The sequence below is a fragment of the Pelodiscus sinensis genome, chromosome 1, assembly GCF_052426305.1.
Source record: "Pelodiscus sinensis isolate ZL-2025 chromosome 1, ASM5242630v1, whole genome shotgun sequence".
NCBI lineage: Eukaryota > Metazoa > Chordata > Testudines > Trionychidae > Pelodiscus > Pelodiscus sinensis.
The window spans coordinates 347,689,064-347,709,857 of NC_143052.1; the positions used below are offsets into that span (position 1 = coordinate 347,689,064).

General features: G+C 53.3%; 1 protein-coding gene across 6 annotated transcripts in view; it reads right to left on the reverse strand.

The window, feature by feature from the left end:
• ARAP1 (ArfGAP with RhoGAP domain, ankyrin repeat and PH domain 1) overlaps positions 1-20,794 on the reverse strand; it is a 213,665-nt gene that overhangs the window by 171,108 nt on the left and 21,763 nt on the right. For 5 of the 6 annotated variants that reach the window (XR_016348579.1, XR_016348578.1, XR_012900821.2 and 2 more), the window contains exon 2: positions 2,347-2,484. The exons of the other annotated variant lie outside the window; for it this stretch is intronic. The gene's annotated coding sequence lies outside the window, so the exon portion shown is untranslated. The remainder of the gene's footprint in view (positions 1-2,346; positions 2,485-20,794) is intronic. 6 annotated transcript variants of the gene reach the window in all.

Consider the following 20,794-nt stretch of genomic DNA (forward strand, 5'->3'; position numbering starts at 1 on the left):
ACTACGGAGCCAGACCTGCGGCTGTCATTATTTAATCAACAGGCTCCACGCGGCAGGAAGGCAGCCCGCGCTGGCAGCTGATTTTCTAGGATTCGGTGAGGAAGACACAGGCACTTTCACAGCTCCTGTCGCCTGGCCCCTGCTGCATCTGATTAACCCACTTGGCCTGAACTTCACCCAGGCACATCAGAGTGATACGTGAACTAGCAACGCTGCAAAGAGAACTGCCGTGCGGCAGGGGGCCGGCAGGTTACACTGACAAAGAGCTGAACGCAGGGTGATGGGAAAGGCCTTGCGATCTTATTGCTTGGGGGACGTGCGTGTGCGTGGTGGGGAGAAACAGGTTGGGTGAGATGCCTCTGCGGAGCTACATAAGGTGACGGGGGGACCTAGGGCTACAGCGGGTCAGGAGAGCAGTGCATTGGCAAAGCAGGAGCAGAGCAGGACTGGTGTGGCAGGGGTAGGGCAGGTGACAAGGGAGAGGCATTTGTAGAGCTGGTTTGGTGTTCAGAGGGCATTGCAATGACAGGAGGCCGGCAGCTGAGGCAGAAGATGGCTGTACAAGCTGAAATAGCAAGTGTTGCTAATTTCCCTGCCAGTCTAGCTCAAGTCACTGCAGACCCCTCAGCACTGCCACGAATCATCCTGCCTTCCACACATTAAACGGGGAGCAGCTTCCGGCACCCGCCAGCCCATGGCTTCAGGTACGACTCACAAGGCACAAATCTGTCACCCACCAGCCCACGGCGCTGGGCACAGCCCACATGACACAAGTCCATCACCCACCAGCCCGCAGGTGGACACAGCCCACGTGACACAAGTCCATCACCCACCAGCCCGCAGGCGGACACAGCCCACATGACACAAGTCCATCACCCACCAGCCCGCAGGCGGACACAGCCTACATGACACAAGTCTGTCACCCACCAGCCCCGGCACTGGGCACAGCCCACATGACACAAGTCCGTCACCCACCAGACCACAAGCGGACACAGCCTACATGACACAAGTCCGTCACCCACCAGACCACAGGCGGACACAGCCTACATGACACAAGTCCGTCACCCACCAGCCCACGGCTCTGGGCACAGCCCACGTGACACAAGTCCATCACCCACCAGCCCGCAGGCGGACACAGCCCACGTGACACAAGTCCGTCACCCACCAGCCATGGCGCTGGGCACAGCCCACGTGACACAAGTCCGTCACCCACCAGCCACGGCGCTGGGCATAGTCCATGTGACACAAGTCCGTCACCCACCAGCCCACAGGTGGACACAGTCCACGTGACACAAGTCCGACACCCACCAGCCCACAGGCGGACACAGCCCATGTGACATAAGTCCGTCACTTGCCAACCCACTTACCACAAGTCCGTCACTCACCAGCCCACAGCACCGGGCACAGCTCACGCACCACAAGTCTGTCACCTTCACGTGCCACAAATCTGTCACCCACCAGCCCACGGGCAGGCACCGTTCACATGGCACAAGTCCATTGCACACAAGCCTATGGCTCTGAGCATAGGCCTGGCAGCCTGCATCAGGGGAGGGAATGAACCTGATCAAGCGATGCAGCTACTCCCCCCACAAACACAACATACAAAGAACAGGAACTGAAAAGCGCTTTCAGCCAGCTCTGATGAACGCCCAAAATGAAAGGAGAACACAGCATGACAGCAACTCTCAGAGCCGCTTCCAGCTTCCAGCTCTGAACCAGGCATAGGCCAAGCAGAAAACAACCAGAGGCCCCTGAAACAGGGTTAACACTGCTAATCCCGCTGCACCCGCAGAGCTACAAACACTTTGTGACCGTGGGGGAGCTCCTTGATCCCCACTCTTTAGCCTCACCGCACCCTTGGGTGGTGCACCAGCATCATCCCTGTGTTTCTCCATGGGAGGGGGAGGAGTGATTTCACCAAGATCACTCAGAAACAGAGCACAGGTGTCCTGTCTCCCAGCCCCACACTCCAGCCACTGCCCCATGCGATCTCCAGCACCAGCCTTATCGAATCCCACCCTGTGCCATGTGATTCTTTACTTCTCTGCCCTGCTCCTGTTACTTCTCCCAATGGCTGAATTAACAGCATCTAAAGGGAGCTATGGGAACTGGGGTTCGGAAAAAGTGGCTCTGTCCATCCCGGCCTGCCGTCTGACCAAGACTCCCTACCCATGACCTGTCTTATCGAGTTTCCCTCCCACAAATGAGGCAAAAATCTTTGCTCCAGCCCCTAAGCGCCAGGCAATGAAGATGAGGAAACACACGCTGCTCAGACGCTTCCTTCCCTGCTTGACCCCCACAGGGCTTTTCATCCGAGAAGAGAAAACAAGTAAATAAATACGGTACCTCCGTTTAGCTGCGAGGTCTGGAGTCTGAAGCCCGGCACTCCATTCCCCCTTGTCTAGCTTCCTCCCCTGTCACTGCGAGCTATGGGCTTGCTGCTTGCTGAAGAACTTCCTCAAATGCTGCTACAGCAACTGGGAACTTACCGGAAAAAAAACACACACGCGACATTAACAATTGTACTCTTATGAGAGTATGTTGCAATGACCTCCATTTAAACACAGGCTGGCGGCTGCCAAAACCCTCCGCTATTAGTTTAAAATAACTCAGATTATCTTAAAGGGGCGGGGAACCCAGCCTCCGGTACAATCACAGCCCCAGGAGTGTGAGAGGGTGGAGAGCGCACACCCACACCTCTCTCCCTGTGGGTGGCATCTGGGCTAATAATCGGCCACTCAACACCACGCTGCTATTGACATAGCTTAGCAGCACCCACAACCCCCCTCCTGAGTCACAGGGCTTATTCCTGCTCCACATGACCCCCTGGCCAGTGACTCTACCTGATTCTCCTTCCACTCTAGCCGGCATTGGGCTGTTTGCTTTCTTTATAAGCGTGCCACACGACTTCCCCCCACCCCCAAAGAAAAAAAAAGAATGGAGAGAAACTGAGATCGGAGAGGGTACATTTATACCCGGCACCTTTTCAGGGAGCTCCAGGGCAGCCTAGGAACGTCCACAATGCGAGAGCAAGAGCAGGCTATTGGACTACATGGACCTTTGGTCTTACCCAGCGTGGCCGTCCTTCCGGTCTGAAACCACAGGCTGGAGGAGTGTTTCCTCGCTAAGTACCCAGAACGGCCCCGCAATGAGAAGAACACTGTGCCCTGGTGACAACACGTCGCCCTTCTCCCCGCCACAGGCATGAACTCATTTCGTCCCCACGAAGCGCGGAGCCGCTGCTCTTCCCCCCCTTTGACCAATGGGGAAGTTGAGGCACAGTGCAAGGAAGAGACTCGTGTGAGGCCAGTGGTTTTCAAATGACAGGTTGTGAGAACGTCAGGCACTGGGCTTGGTTGTTGCAGGGGGATCAGGTGAGCTGTGGGGGGCCAAGGCAGCTCCCTGCCTGTCCTGGCATCACAGACTGTGCTGCACCCCAGAAGCAGCCCGGCTCCTAGGTGGGAAGGGGAGGAGAGCGCACAGGGCTCCATGCACTGCCCCTGCCCTGAGCACTAACTCCACACTCCCATTGGCTGGGAACCTGGCTGTTTCTGGGAATAGCGGCCAGGAGAGGCAGGAAGCTGCCTTAGAGCCCCCCCCCCCTGCTGCACCGCTGCCACTCAAGATAAGCCCCTCCTGCCCCAGCCCTGACCACCCCCCAAACTGAAGCCCCAGCCCCACCCTCAAGCTTACACGTTAGTCAAATTAAATTCAGTCATGAGCATCAAACAATTGTCTTCAACCGGGTCATGAGAAAAAATAAAAGTTTGAAAAGGGCTGGAGTGAGGGATTGGGAGCTGCGAGTACCACGCCATGGCCAGGTGATTGGCGCATTCACTGGGTGAATATATATTTGCTTTGCTCCATTGCGGGCGCCACCAGGATGCAGCGTTGTAACCCCACCTTCCTGAAGGGCGTTGGCGTTGCTGATCAAAGCGCTGGTCTGTCATCTCAGCTGAGTCCCACCCTGGCGGTTGTGCCAAGCCAGCCTCGCTGTATCACTGGACGTGTGTCTTTTGCCATACCCCTGACCAAGATGGTAGCCACCAAAGCTGCCCAGTGGGTTGTATGTGAAGGTGGAAGAATCCCGCCATAGAAGACTGGGCTAATGTGCGTCCCTACTAGCCTTCATCTCGGTCTCCGATTGTTAAGAGATTGGCTTAAATCCCGAAGCACTTAATAACCCTTAATAAGGGACTTAATAACCCTGCCAGAACAAGATAACAGTGGATACAAATAAAGTGACTCTTAATTGTCCCACCCCTTTGTGAGTCTTGCCACATTCATGGTCTCTGCGGCAGAGACGGCTGTGTGAAAAGGTACTTCCTTTTGTACTTGTCACCTTTTAATGTCAGCAAATGTCCCCTTGCTCTTATCGATGTCTTTTAATATTGCTTGAAACTACTGTCTGGGTTGAATCATTTCTTCAGGATTTCTGGTGTTCTCAAAGGGGGGAATAATTCAAAAAACACTTTGGCCTTATTCATGCCATGTACTGGCAGCCACTCACAACGAGATCTGAAAATCTGTGTTACTCCTGCATGGGCGTTGGAAATGCATCAGCTGTTCGATTTTTGCCCCCACAATTATGCTTCTTTTAGAAACAAGCAAGATTTTATACAGAAGCAGAGAGAATCGGATGCATTCCAGGACAGACAGAATGTTTGTCTTGTAGATTGGGAGAGCTCTGGCTTTAAAAGCTAACCCCACTTGGTACAAAATATGTCTGAACCCAGCAACGGGAGAGGAATTAATTAGCAGCGCTCAGAGCTGTGGGCAGATTTCCGTGAACCAAGTGCAAACCACTCAATATTTAAATGTTATAATAAAAGCTCCCCACATCAGATCAAAAGCAGCCGACTCCAAATGCATTTAATGAGGCAACACATTTAGTGAGTGTGCAGTTTAGGGTATTATACGTATCTAGCCAATTAGCCCGTCATAAGACGGGATTTTCAGGTCTCTCCTCCATGTCGGTCTTCTCTCCTGAGCCGCCGGTCTCTCGCTCCGTCTCTCTCTCTCTCTCCTCTTCCTACTGCCTTCCCGCACCTCTCTCTCAGCTCTCCTCCCCCTCCTGCCTTTCACTCGGGGGACTGTGGAGCCCAAATGGCCGTTTGGGCTCCGCACTCCCCATGCTGCATGGGGGATGCAGAGGCTCAACGGTCGCTTGCGCCGCTTGCTCCCACGTGCAGGCCCGGATAAGCAGCTCAGAAGTCAGCCGAGCTCCACGGCGGGAGGTGACGAGGGGGTGGGACAGTGACTTTCACAGCTGGGGGCGGGGCCTGGAGCCGCTGTCACGTCGCACATCACCGCCCCTCTCCTTTCCCCTCCCACCGTGGCACTCGGCTGACTTCTGTGCCCCTCAGCCGAGCCGCTGCGGGGGAGCAAGCGGCGCAAGCAGCTGTTTGGGCCTCGCACTCCCCATGCAGCACGGGCCGCCCAGAGGGAACAGCCAGCATTTCAGCAACAGCGCCCCCCAGAGGGAACAGCCAGCATTTCAGCAACAGCGCCACCCAGAGGGAACAGCCAGCATTTCAGGCAACAGCGCCCCCCAGAGGGAACAGCCAGCATTTCAGCAACAGCGCCCCCCCAGAGGGAACAGCCAGCATTTCAGCAACAGCGCCCCCCAGAGGGAACAGCCAGCATTTCAGCAACAGCGCCCCCCAGAGGGAACAGCCAGCATTTCAGCAACAGCACCGCCCAGAGGGAACAGCCAGCATTTCAGCAACAGCACCGCCCAGAGGGAACAGCCAGCATTTCAGCAACAGCGCCCCCCAGAGGGAACAGCCAGCATTTCAGCAACAGCGCCCCCCAGAGGGAACAGCCAGCATTTCAGCAACAGCACCGCCCAGAGGGAACAGCCAGCATTTCAGCAACAGCGCCGCCCAGAGGGAACAGCCAGCATTTCGGCAACAGCGCCGCCCAGAGGGAACAGCCAGCATTTCAGCAACAGCGCCGCCCAGAGGGAACAGCCAGCATTTCGGCATTACAGACACTCAGACACTGGGCTACTATATATATGATTGGAAGAACACCTCCAGATTTCTGGACCTTCGCCTTCTACAGGTGTGAGACAGCCGCCAGTTCCAAGCAACAGCCAGCAGGTGGAATCTCCTGAGAGTTGCTGCTGTACCATACTCGGGGAGCAATGGGGTTACTCTCCCTCCAGCTCTCTTCTGGCCAAGAGGAAGATGGGGCCCTCCCAGGCTAGCAAGCAAGTTGGCTTTCTGGGAGTCAGTTCTCAGAGCAAACAGAATGCTGGGAGCAGACAGCCCAGCAGAATAGCAGGCCAGCCGCTGCTCCAGAGGAAGAAGTAAAAACCCCATAGAAGCCGTTGTGGAACAATCTGCTCTGTGCCTCCCATTATTAGAGATCAGGAGGAAAACTAATTAGAGACTGATTGAAACCCTGAAGCATAAGGTTAATCTCTCTACCAACAGCTTCATTATCATTAATTATGATAATGCTGGATATTCTTGACATCCACGTACATGTCCAATTAGCCTTTGAACCTTGCTGAGCTCTTGAGCACAATTGCATCCAGTGGCGGGTAGTTCCACTGGTTGATTGTACATCACATGAAAAAAAAACGGTATTTTGTTTGTTCAGGTTTTGAGTTTGCCACCTGCTTTAATTTCATTGAAATAGCCCTGTCACAGGGTGGCTGGCCTCAGTAAATGGAGCAGATCCAGAGGGAAAGCCCAGGTGAGGATCAGCCAGGAGAAGCTGCAGACAGCTCTCTACAGGCCCTTTCTGGAAAGAGGGGGGAATTATCAGGAAAGCCAGTCAGGGGTTAGTAAACTGTCCTTCCTGAGCTGAGCTGGGTGGCTGAAAAGGGGGAGAGCTAGAAGCTAGACGAGGGGACTAATCAGCTGAGCCAGAAAGAGCCAAGGCCAGAGAAGGCTGCAGAGGGAAGAAGGCTGGAAGCAGCAGAGGGAGATGCCTGCAGGTCCTCAGAGCTGAAGCCAGAGGACCAGAGAGCAAGGGGCAGCCTGTGGGGACTACACACCAGCTTCAAAGCCATGAAGGCTGCTTGTCTGAGCCTGGGCTGCTTGCCCCAGAGCCCAGCGAGGAAACAAAGAGCGAGGGCTGCTGATACTGCCAGGAAGGGAAGTCCAGGGATCAGAAGAGCAGTTCCCACCGAGCGCAAGTCCCTGCTTCACCTTCTTGGGTTTTACTTCCATTTCTGTAATGACGCCTTCCCCGGAGCAAAGGGGATGCGGTTGCAGCGTGGGGGCCAGCCCAGAGCAGCTTGTAAACTAGTTCAGGAATCTTCTGGCACAGATCCGCAGCTGCCCCCTCTCGGCACCCGGCTGGGTCCCCTTGTGTAGCTGCGCACAGAGGCACGGGGAAGCATCCGGCAGGCAGCAAAGCCGTGATACCTGGCCCTCCCCTTCTTGTCTTCCTCCCGAGGACCTGGCTCCACTCCCCCTCCTAGCAAGCTTCCTGGCCTCTCTCCGCTTCCCCTCCCCGCTCTTCTTTTTTCTGCCACCTGTGGATTGAGGACGGGTGAGGCATCGCACACCCAGCGCTGGCGGAGGCCAGAATTCAGCGCCAGCCCAGGCTCCGCAGAGAAGCTTCCATTGCTGCCGGGGGCTCTCCAGTAAAAGGGCAGAGCCGGGGAGAGGAAGAGCTGCTGGGAATCCTGTGGCACAAGACCCCGGCGGCCATTTCCAAGGTGGGGATCAGAGGAGCAAGGTCGGTTGGTGGCAGGCTCAGCCCAATCAGTGAGGCTCCTTCCGCATCTGCGCTGGGCCTGCCGCTTTTGAGTGCACTTAGCAACGATCCGGGGAGCAGCCTCCCAGAGAGACATCCCACAGCCCCGTCGCCGCTTGCTAACGGGGCGCTTCCTCGACGCGTGGCAGCGGGACAGGGCCCATCTCATGCAAGAGTCCGGCCGAGGGGTGAACGCGCTCTGCTGGCAGCGGCAAAATGCAGGCGAGAGAATCCAGGCGGCTCTCCGTCTTCATTTGTGGTTTGAAAGGACCTGGCCCAGGGGCCAGCTCAGAGATAGGCAAGTCCTCTGGTTACATCTGTTACCGCCAGTCAGGAGACCAAAAAACTCAGGAGGCACTGAGGGATGCTGGAGCCTGACTTGCACCTGGCTATCACCCCACACCCTGAAATTCGGCTTCTGCAGTGGAGGTGCTGGGAATGGTGCATCTCTATGGAAGGCTGGGAGGAGATCTGCACTACTGAGGGGTACTTTTGGCTTGATCAGAAACAGTGAGGTATGTAAATGTGCTGTTCACCTTCCCCCTTGCCCCCCACCAGGGCAAGGGTGGGCAATAATTTTTTATGGGAGGCCACTCCAAGATTTTGGTAAGTGGTCAAGGGCTGCGCTTTTCTGTGGAGGGAATGCATGACCTGGGACAGAAGTTGGGTGCAGAAGGGAACACGGGGTAGGAGAGTGGGGTGCAGGAGAGGGTGTGGGGTCTGAGAGGGAGTTTGGGTGCAAGGGTATGGGTGCAGAAGTTTCTGGCCCGGGGAGAGGTGTAGGAAGGGGTGCTGGGCTGGGGAGGGAGTTGGGGTGGGGAACGGGTGGGGCCAGGAGGCACTTACCGCATCAGCACTCTCAGGCTGCCAGCAGCCCCAGACCGCTCAAAGTGCCTGGCTGCTCCATGTGGCTCTTTGCACTGCAGGGATAAGCCTTCCCATGCTGCCCCCACCCAACAAAATAGCTCTGCTCCCTTTGGCTAGTTTCCAGCCAATAGGAGCTGAGAGATTGTGCAGAGGTAGGGGCAGCAAGCAAAGTCTCCTCTCTCTCCCCTGGCAGCGCAGAGAGCGACAGGGAGCAGCTAGCTACTTTGAGCAGCGCTGCTCTGTGTCCCAGGGGCGGGCCGCAGGCCAGATCAAAAGACTTGGCAGGCCAGATCCAGCCCACAGGCCATGTCTTGCCCACCCCTGCACAAGAGGAACAAGTCTCGATTCGCCTGCTCACCCTCTGTCTCCTGTTGATCACTTGCCCTGCTATGGGAGAAGAAGCCCTAGCAAGGAGCAGCTGCAGTTTTCAGGCTAACCTTGATGGTTTTCTTTTGCTCCTTTCTGAGGCAGGGTGGCATTTTTAAGGCACGGGACCGAGACTCAGAAGACTGGCGCTGCATTCCCAGCTCTGCCACGGATCAGATGTGTGACTCTGGGCAAGGCTGTTTCCCTGCCTTGTGCCTCAGTTTCCCCTTATGTATAATCAGTGTAATACTCCTGGCTCACCTGACTGGGAATTGAGAGCCTTGAAGTAGTTAATGTCTATAGCACGCTTGGAGACTGGCAGAAGGAAGAAACTCCCTCAAACGGCAAAGCAATCTGTTTTTTTTTTTTTAAATAGGCTCTGCCTCCAACCTGTTCCAGTATGTTCCCTCATTGCCCACTCTCTAAGCAGCCACAGTGGTGGTTTCTCTCTTTCTGCAGGGCCAGGACATGTCTGCTCTTGTCTGAGTATCTGGTCCAGGCCAGGGAGAGCATGCTCCCACCATCCCGAGGGGTGAGCAGCACAGTGAGTCTGCCAAATCAGGCAGGGCAGGGGCTTGAACCTGGGTTTCCTGCATCCCCAGTGAGTGTGTGGGCTATGCCCAGCTGGTGGAGGGGAGGGCTCTCTGCCTCTTGCCAGAAGATTTTCAAGGGGTTCTAATTTTCATTCCACATCAGAGTAGAAACATACATCAAAACCTCCAAGTTTATCATGAAACTCAGCTCCTGCCTTCCAGATGGGTATTCTGCCCTAAAGAGCAGATCCTCCCCATCCCACAGCTGGAGTTTGGGGTCAACAAACATGTGGACAAGGGGAATCCAGTGGATCTCATGTACTTAGATCCCCAGAAAACCTTTGACAAGGTCCCTCACCAAAGGCTCTTACGCAGAACAAGTTGTCATGGGACAAGAGGGAAGGTCCCCTCGTGGACGGGTAACTGGTTAAAAGATACAAAACAAAGGGTAGGAATAAATGGTGCATTTTCAGAATGGACAGAGGTGACAAGTTACGTCCCCGAGAGATCCATGCTGGGACCAATTCTATTTAACATAATAATAAATGGGCCGGAAAAAGGGGTAAGCAGTGAGGTGGCAAAATTTGCAGATGATACTAAACTGCTCAAGATAGTTATGTCCAAAGCAAACTGAAGTGCTTAAAAAAATTAGGTGATTAGGCAACAAAATGGCAGATTAATTGTACTGTTGATAAATGTAAAGTAATGCACATTGGAAAACATAATCCCCACTATACATATAAAATGATGGGAGCAAAATTTAACCCCAAATTACCCCTAAATTAGATAAAACTAAATTAGATGTTACCACTCAAGAAAAAGATCTTGGAGTCACTGTGGATAGTTCTCTGAAAACATCCACTCAGTGTGCAGTGGCAGTCAAAAAAGCAAAAACGTTGGGACCCATTAAGAAAGGGATAGAGAATAAGACAGAGAATATCTTATTGCCTCTATATAAATCCATGGTACACCCACATTTTGAATACTGCGTGCAGATGTGGTCTCATCCCCAAAAAAAGATATATTGGCATTGGAAAAGGTTTACAAAAAGGCAACAAAATAATTAGGGGTATGGAATGGCTGCCATATGAGGAGAGATTAATAAGTGATTTTTCAGCTTTGGTGAAGAGGCGCCTAACGGGGGGATATGATAGAGATCTATAGAATCATGACCAAGAACTAGGGATCACCAAATGAAATTAATAGGTAGCAGATTTAAAACAAACAAAAGGAAGTACTTCTTCACCCAACATACAGCCAACCTGTGGAACTCCTTGCCAAATGATGTTGTGAAGACCAGGATTTTAACAGGGTTCAAAAAAGAGCTATATACATTCATAGAGGTTAGGTCCATCAACAGCTATTAGCCAGAATAGGTAGGGATGGTATCACTGGCCTCTGTTTGCCTGAGGCTGGAAATGGGTGACAGGGGATGAATCACTTGATGATTGACTGTTCTGTTAATTCCCTCTGGGCCACTGTCGGCAGACAGGATACTGGGCTAGATGGACCTTTGGTCTGACCCAGTGTGACCGTTCTCATGTTCATTCGCCAGAGCCTCTTCCATCTCCGACAGCTTGTGTCTTCTCCTTCCTTTTCTGCAATTCTGGTGTCTTCATTTCCCAACCTCCAGTTTCCGCTTGTGAGTTCTGAGATGGTAATTAGTTGCTGTGACCCATATTGCCTGTTTGACCATTTCCTTCCTGTTAAACATGTTGATTTTCCTTTCACTGACTCAAAGCTGCAAAACTTTTTGACAGTTTCTGTCTTTCCCTTCGATGTTTACAAACACCTTGGTCAAGGAGGTAACTTAGGGTTCAAAGCACTTGACAAACGTCAGTTACAGTGACCACAAAAATCGCTATAAATTAGAGATACAAAAATTATTTCACCCATTGCTCAAGTGCAATCTTCCCCAGGGAGGAACAAGCAGCTAACCCACATAAGTTCTCTAGATTAAAGGACTAGAGAACATGAGCTATGAGGGAAGACTGAAAGAATTGGGCTTGTTTAGTTTAGAAAAGAGACGACTGAGAGGGGACATGATAGCGGTTTTCAGGTATCTAAAAGGGTGTCACAAGGAGGAGGGAGAAAAATTGTTCTTCCTGGCCTCTGAGGATAGAACAAGAAGCAATGGGCTTAAACTGCAGCGAGGGAGGTTTAGGTTGGACATTAGGAAAAAGTTCCTAACTGTCAAGGTGGTTAAACACTGGGGCTGTGTCTACACTGGGCCACTTATTCCGGAAAATCAGCCGCTTTACCGGAATAAGCTGCGAGCTGTCTACACTGGCCCTTGAATTTCCAGAAAAGCAACGACGCTCTATTGTACAAAATCAGCCGCTATTCTGGAAAAGCTACGCTGCTCCCGCTCGGGCATAAGTCCTTATTCCGTAACACTGTTCCAGAAAAGGGCCAGTGTAGACAGCCCAGTAGTCTTTTCCGGAAAAAAGCCCCGATCGCGAAAATGACGATCGGGGCTCTTTTCTGGAAAAGCGCGTCTACATTGGCTACAGATGCTTTTCCGGAAAAAGGGCTTTTCTGGAAAAGCAGCCTGCCAATGTAGATGCTCTTTTTCCGGAAATACTTATAACGAAAACTATTCTGTTTTAAGCATTTCCGGAAATTCATGCCAGTGTAGACACAGCCTGGGATAAATTGCCTAGGGAGGTTGTGGAATCTTCATCTCTGGAGATATTTAAGAGCAGGTTAGAGAAATGTCTATCAGGGATGGTCTAGACAGTACTGGGTCCTGCCATGAAGGCAGGGGACTGGACTCGATGACCTCTTTTGGTACCTTCCCGTCCTCATATTCTATGATTCTATGATAACAGTTTGAGAGACGAGGTGGAGAAGAATAAGGAGGGCAACCAAAATGATTAAGGGGCTGGAGCACATGACCTACGAGGAGAGGCTGAGGGATTTGGGCTTATTTAGTCTGCAGAAGAGAAGAGTGAGGGGGGATTTGAGAGCAGCCTTCAGCTACTTGAAGGGGGGTTCCAAAGAGGAGGGAGAGAGGCTGTTCTCAGAGGTGACAGGTGGCAGAAGAAGGAGCAATGGTCTCAAGTTGCAGTGGAGAAGTTGGATATTAGGAAAAGCTATTTCCCGAGGAGTGTGGCGAAGCACTGGAATGGGTGACCTAGGGAGGTGGTGAGAGGTGGGGGTGGGGGAGAGGTCCGACAGTTCCTGTGTTGTCCCTTCCCTATGCTATTGATGGCCTTCCTCTCCAAATCAGTCAATCTGACACTTTTCACTGGTGCTTAATACACTGAAGAGAAAGTTAAATGATAAATAGAAGTCATGACCTTTTCATCATAGAACATGAGAATGGCCATACTGGGTCAGACCAAAGGTCCATCTAGCCCAGTGTCCTGTCTGCTGACAGTGGCCAATGCCAGATACCCCAGAGGGAGTGAACACAACAGGTAATCCTCATGTGATCCCTCCTCTGTCACCCATTTACAGATGAACAGAGGCTCAGAACACCATTCCTACCCATCCTGGCTAATAAGTATTGATGGACCTAACCTCCATGAATTTATCTAGTTCTTCTTTGAACTCTGTTAAAGTGCTGGTCTTCACAGCATCCTCTAGCAAGGAGTTACACAGGTTGACTGTGTGCTGAGTGAAGAAATACTCCCTTTTGTTTTAAACCTGCTCCCTATTCATTCCATTTGGTGACCCCTAGTTCTTATGTAATGGGAAGAAGTAAATAACTTTTCCGTATTCGCTTTCTCCGTACATGTCATGATTGTATAGACCTCTCTCATATCCCCCGTTAGTCTCCTCTTTTCTAAGCTGAAAAGTCCCCGTTCAAGAGCGGTCTTGCGAAAATTGGTTTTATTCAGTGCTTACAAGAAAACACAACTACTGCACACACATCAGATGCCATCACGTAGCCCTGGCTTTGCACATCTTGTTGCCGAGACGTTGTCGGGACCACTGGTACGCGCTCCGTTGTCTGTGTGCACCCAGGAGATGGAGAACCTATCATGCACACACAATCTGACCTTCAACAATCTCTTACCTTGGATTCAGAAACATCCTTCTGCACTCCCTCCTCCTCCCCCGTTCCACCCAGGGCCCAGAGCACTTGACATACTTCCTACTCTGGGCGTAAACCTTTATGAAACAGGTCAGGAAATTGTGTCTCTGCTCTCTCTTGCCTCCCTCCTCCTTCATGATCTCTCTGGCTTTTTAAAGCAGGGCGGCTGGATGAGGGGGTAACTCAGTGAGAAGGGGCAGAGATAAGGGTGCTGAGCACGCAGCAAGCTCCCTGCTGCAGAAGAAGGGCCAAGGGACAGCGGAGTGTTGCCCCGTTTGATACAACAGGACTGGTCTTAGCCCGGGAGAGCCAAGCAGGGACACGCTTGAAGAAATAAAGTGATGAAACCGGTTTGGTGATAGGAGCCTACTGGCCATGTAGGGACCAGGGAACCAAGGAGCAGCTAAAGAGCATAAAGTCCTTGTTTAACTGCACTACATCTGTCCGAGACAGCAGGGCAATTATTACCATGAACTTTGTACTGCAGTCGCACCTGGAGGGGCCAGATGAACTAAGGACCCTGCTCTGCCTATGATGGGTGCTTATCAGACTGCACCACACACATCACCTTAGCAGCTGAGTGCCTCACCATCCAATGCAATTCTCTTCACAACCCCCGTGTGAGGCAGGGCTGTTCTCCCCATTCTCTACAGAATACAGATGGGGAAACTGAGGCATGGAAAGAGTAAGTGACTGCTCTGAGGCCACCCAGCAGACCTGCGACAGAGCCAGAAACAGCATGCAGGTCTCCTGAGTCCCAGGCTAGGACCCAAACTGCTGGAAAACCCTCTGGTGGCTGGATACTGCAAAGGCGCACACACACACACACACACACACACACACACACAGACAATCCCTGCCTGGAAGAACTTACAATCTAGAGGAAACTGAGGCACAGGAGAGGAAAGTGACTTGCCCAAGGTCACCCAGCAGGCCAGTGGCAGAGCTGGGAGTAGAACTTAGGTGTCAGCTTCCACTCCCTAACATGCTTTGTCATTATACTTCCTTTTTGAGGCATTAGCCGGAGACAACCAGGGTCAGAGCTGAGTCCAAGGGTCATGGGTCCAGGGAGTCAGCAATAACTCAGGGAGTTATGTTCTGAACTGCAGGGTGGTGAGATCCTGGCATTTCCCCATGCTCTGCAGAATTTCACCACTCAGCCTCAGGCCAGCCCCAGTCACAACAGCCTGGAACCAGTTAAGCTCATGCAGTGACAGTGTAAATCTCTTTCCTCGAAGCGGGAACTGAAAGTGCTTTTGTAAATGGCTCAGCAGAGGGTGTGCTTTCACTGCAGCATCGCACAGCACAGCTGTGTCCTCCACAGAGACACTACGGGTATGTCTAGAGACTACACCCCTCTGTCGCCAGAGGCATGTAAATTAGGCATACCGAAATTGCTAATGAAGCGTGGATTTAAATATCCCACGCTTCATTAGCATAAAAATGGCCACCGCTTTTTGTTGCCACGGAGCTCTGGCGATGAAAAGCGGCAGTCTAGATGTGGATCTGTCGCTCATTAAAGCCTTTGATGACAGATCCTGAATACCTCGTTGTACCATATTTAAATCCCCACTTCATTAGCAATTTCGGTATGCCTTATTTACATATTGCAATTGTCGTCAGAGGGATGTAGTCTAGACATACCCTACGTGAGAACACAGACTCAGAGAACACTAGAGCCGGAAGGGACCTCAAGAGGTCATCAAGTCCAGTCCCCTGCCACAGTAATAGGGATGTGAAATATTAGTGGATTGAATAGTTAATTCATGTATTCTCATGTATTCTTATCGGTAACTCGACTATTCTATAGTCTCCGGGGGTGAGGTCGGCATCCAGTGAGCTCCAGCCCCTCTCCCAAAGAGCCCCCTGCCACTCCACGCTGCTGCCTCTGGATCAGAGGCAGCAGTGTGGGATGCCAAGCAGGAGCTGGTCCACGAGGGAAGCCAGTTTAAAAACCAGCTTCCCTCGTGGACAGGCTGCCTGTTTCCAACACGCTACTGCCTCTGATACAGAGGCAGCAGCACGGAACAGGCAGGGGGGAAGCAGCCCCTGTCTGGGGGGGGAGAGGTTGAGCTCCCGAACCCAGCACAAGCCGGAACTGAGCCGGGCTGCCTGCCTGCCCAATTCCTAATATACTTTAAATGCAAAGCCACAGCGGGGATAGGTCCCAGACCCAGCGTGAGCCAGGACTCTGCCGGGTTGCTGGCCAGCCTGCTAAAAAATATACTGGCAGGGAGTGGGGGGATGCATGTAGTCTATAGCATTAACCGATACCCTTTTGCTGATTGGTTAATCAACTACACTATGACATCCCTCCACAGTAATGCTCAGCCGGGATGGGTAGCAGCTACCATCGCACGCTGCGGTTGGGGGCTATGTTGCTAGTGTCTCCAGCCATGGAACGCATCCCCACAACTCCGTCCCGTTCAATCCAGAGCAGAGACTAACACCGTTTGACTTCAGTAACCTTCCCCCTCCTCCAGGACCCAGCACCTTCAACCAGGCACAGCAGCAAAATGTTCCCACCACATAAGGGAACACACAGAGTTGCTACAGAACAGCACAGGGCAGTAGAATCACATACAACACAACAAAGCAAACAGCGAATACCAAACTAGAGTGAATACAGTCCCCGCTACGGCACACTGGTGCAAACCCCTAACGCCCCAGGACACAACTCCCACTGATTTCAGCCGGGGCAGCCCATAGATCAGAATTAAGTGCATGGCCATCAAGGGCTCCAGCTCACGACAGCTCCCTCATCCCCTGCTGCTCTGAACATGGCTTCGGCCATCCCCTGTAAACCCAGGACGTCTGACCGCTCTGCTGAGCTGAGTCCCCGGGGGAGATGTCTGCAGCTTGGAGACCCTGGTGCTCTGACCTCGGGTACCACGGGACACACAGCATGTCCACATGACCGGACCAGTTACCCCCAGATAGAGCCATGGCCCACCCCCTGAGCCCAACGAGGGAAACACTCAGGCGCTGCCCGGGCGAAGAAGGCGGGAGGAGAAAAGCAGTGATTAGAGGAACTAGGCATTGCTGGGGCAGGCAGCTGCAGGGCAATTGTTTCTCTTCCTCCCCAGCTGGGTGGGAAACCCCCAGTTATTTTTACACAGTCTTGTGCCTCTCCTCAAGCATGACGTTTGTGGAGCGGCGTGGCAACCTACGGCCTGCACGCGACACACACACACACGTCACGTGTTTCTCAGGCTCGGACGAAACCAGACAGCTCCGTGCTCCTGGCGCCTGTCCGGACCACCGAGAAAAAGGGGCTTTTTACCAAGACTTAACAAGCAGGACACGCCTCCCACTCCCCCGCAGCCTGTAGGGACACCGTTCAATGCTGAGATATTCGGACTGTCCCTCAAATCTGACACGCTTCACTGGAAAGAGCTCTTTTGGCATCTGGTCACAGCCCTAGACGCCTGCCCTCCAGGGTATGTCTGCCCCCCACGGCTCTGAGCCCGGGGTGATGGAGTCGGGCTTCCAGGGCTCATGGGGCGGAATAGCTGTGTGGGTGTGGCCCTCGGGCTGCGAGGCCAAGGGAGAGGGAAGGCTTCAGAGCCCAAGCGTAGGGTGACCAGGGGCCCAGCTTTTCACCTAGGGGGAGGGATCTGGCAGCTCCGGTCGGCACCTCTGACCGGGCTGTTGGCTGCCTGGTTGGTGGTGACGCACAGCAGGGCTGGCAGGCTCCTTGCTAGTCGACACGCAGCTCCCGGGAATCAGCTGTCCTGGCTCGTGCTGCGTCCCCTCTGCTGCGCTTTTAAATGTATTAAGAGCCAGCCCGCTGTGGCTCCCCTGCTTATCGAATAATCGACTAGTCGATGGAAAAATCCATCGACTAGTCGATTAGCTGATTAAATGAAATTTAACATTCCGACTGTCCACAGGCACCACCCTGTTCCCAGCCAATGGAAATGGTGGGGCATCGCCTGGGGACAGGACAGCGCACCCCTGCCTAGGGGCTGGAGGGGATGCTGGCTGCTTCCCAGGTGATGCTTGAGATAAATGCTGCCTGGAGCTTGCATCCTGCCCTGATCCCCTCCCAGGCCCCAGCCCTGATCCCCCTCCCACACCCTATGTCCCTCAGCCCCAGTCCAAAGCCTCATCCTGCCTCCTAAAACCCTTAGTCCCAGCCATGCCCCAAAGCCCACGCGCCCCCCAGACAGAGCCCTCATCCCCCTCTCACATCCTAACCCACTGCCTCAGCCAGCTTCCTGCCTTCTGAACCCCTCATCCCCAGCCCCACTCCAGAGCCTGCACCCCCAGCTGGAACCTTCATCCCCTCCCGCACTGCAGCCCCCTGAGCCAGACCGGTGGCAATAAGCAAGCGACACAGGGAGGGGGCAGGGCCTCAGAGAAGAGACAGGGCAGGGGCGGGGCCTCGGAGGAGAAGCAGGACAGGGGGCGGGGCAAGGGTGTTCGGTTTTGTGTGAGTAGAACGTTGGCCACCGTGCCCGAGCTGCAACTTGGAAGCGCTGCCCACACGTCTGTTTCGAGCATGGTGGCACCAGCTCCTGACCCCAGTTTTGCCCACCCGGCCTGGGAGGTGCCCTGCCCCCCACCTGTAAAGATGTACCGAGAAGGGACCATGCACTGATGTCCCCTGCTTAGTCCCCACAGCTGATCCCGCACGGTGACAGTAGGGTGGCCCACTTCCTATTCACACAAAACCAAATGTCCTTGTCCTGCCCCACCCCTCCTCCGAGGCCCCGCCCCTGCTCACTCCCTTCTCTCTCCCCTCCCCGTCACTCGCTCTTCCTCCCCACACGCACACACTCACTCGCTTATTTTCCCCGGGCTGCCTCAGTGGCCGTGCAGTGCAGGGACTAGCAGGGAGACTGCCAGCCCATCTGCACGACGCTGCCCACCAGACAGTCAACACCTGGTCAGCAATGCTGACCAGAGCCACCAGGATCCCTTTCCCACCAGGTGTGCCAGTCGAAAACATATGATCACCTAGGTGAATAAGGGAGAGCAGCTCCGACTCTCGTTCCTGGTCTTAGTCCCACAGATATGGGAGCAGGAGCTGACGTCCGCGCCGGCTGGCCCAGCACCAGGAAACCTTACTATTCCCCCTGCAGGGTCAGACTCACACCTGTGCTAACCCATAAGAATGGCCAAACTGGATCAGACCAAAGATCCATTTAGTCCAGTATCCTGTCTGCCAACAGTGGCCAGCACCAGGTGCCCCATAGGGGATGGACCAAAGACAATGATCAAGCGATTTGTCTTGTGCCATTCATCTCCAGCCTCTGACAAACAGAGGCCAGGGGCACCATTCCTACCCCCTGGCTAATAGTCTTTTATGGACCTAAGCTCCATCAAATTATCTAGCTTCTCTTTAAACTCTGTTAGGGTACGTCTACACTAGCTCGTTAGTTCAAGCTAGGTAGGGTAATTAGGGCAAGTGGAGTTGCAAATGAAGCCCGGGATTTAAATGTGGCACGGAGTAGGTAGTTTGAATTAAAGATCCTAATTCGAACTACCTACTCCATACCGTGTGTAGCCGCGGGCACGGAGTTCGGACTAAGAGGGATTTTAAAATGGTGGCGCCCGGGAACATGCAAATGAAGCCCGGGATATTTAAATCCCGGGCCTCATTTGCAACTCCACTTGCCCTAATTACCCTACCTAGCTCGAACTAACGAGCTAGTGTAGACGTTGCCTTCTAATCCTACCCTTCACAGCCTCCTCTGGCAAGGAGTTCCACAGGTTGACTATGCGCACTCTGCAGTGGGAAATGCCTCCTTTGTTACTGGTCTGTCCAGTAGCCCGCACAACAGGGCCCTGCTCTTTGTTCGGGTCCCTCAGCTCTACCATAGTACCACTAATAAAATCGAAAACGCTCATCACCAGGACCTGGATGTTCCACATGTTGACAAGAAACAAACTAGGCTTTCTAAGTCTGGCAACATCACTATGATCCCCATCTTACAGATGGGGAAACTGAGGCACAGAGAGACCTAGTGACCTGCCCATGGTCACCCAAGGCATCTCCAACAGAGCACGGAATGCAGCCCAGGTCGACTGACTGCCAGTGCCGCGTGCTAGCCACTAGACCACACTCCCTCCAGGCCTCTTGAGAGCTAAAGTCTCTTTCTACATGAAAGCGCAGGTATTTCCCTGCTAGTTTGAGGCGTTTGTACTTGGGTTCTTGTTTCTGAAGCTGGCACCAACCCCTGGCCTTTCCTAAGCAGCTGCAGCGAGCCTTGGAGAAGAAGAGGAGGTCGAGTGAGTGCAGGAATGCCCGTCCCCTTCTGGCACAGCGGCTGAGCTGCTTACAGACTTTCAAGCCTCTACTGTGTACTTCAGGGAAGCGGGGGGGGGGGAGGCGGCCTGGTCCCCTCGCCCCGTCCGGCTCCAATGCCGCCAACAACACAAGAGACTGCAAATCTGCTTTGTGCCCTCCAGAAGGGGAGATCTCAGTGGCCGGAGAAATTCATCCAAACAGCCCCCCGCTGCCAGCCGCAGAGCAGAGCTTGCTAGATTCAGTGCGTGCTGCGTGGCCCGCTGCAAGGAGGCGGGGGTGGGGCTGGCAAACACGGTCCGGCAGCCCCTCATTGAATCCAATAACGCGGTCAGCAAACACGGCACTGTGCCACACTGCTCGGCACTCCGACAGCAGCTTGAGCGCAGCCCTGCAAGAGAGACAAACCCCAGGCACAGAGCGCCGATTCCGAGCATGCGAGGCCAGGCCTTCGGCTCGGCCTGCAGTAGCGACGATGTTGATATCCTCAACGTCAGCAGCTGAGAGGCTGCTCCCTGCTTGTAGAAAGGTGCCGGAGGACGGGGGATCTGCAGTCACTGCTCTGACCAAAGCCACATTGTCTCTGGAGTCACACAAGTCACCGGCAGAGATGTAGCAGCCATGGCTCCTCGCCTCTTTCTCTAGCGCAGTGTTTCTCAACCAGTGGTACGAGTCCCCTTGCGGGGACTTGAGAGAAGTCTGGGGGGTACGTCAACACAACTGAAATTAGGAGAACCCTGAATCTTTGTTTTAAGTTTGACAGCGCTTTATTACTTTTGTCCTTTTTACACCCACAAATTTCATCGCCTGCCCGGCGGCGATTACGTTGTTTGAACAAATATGTTGCAATGGAAGAAAAAAAAATTGTTGTCTGAAAACTGTAGGTATTTGGGGTACTTATAATTTTTTTTAAAGGGGTACTTTATTACAAAAAAAAAAAAAAAAGGTTGAGAAACACTGCTGTAGCCCACGCCGCATTTCATCGAATCCCGCATGTCGGCCTCGGCCAAGGACTAG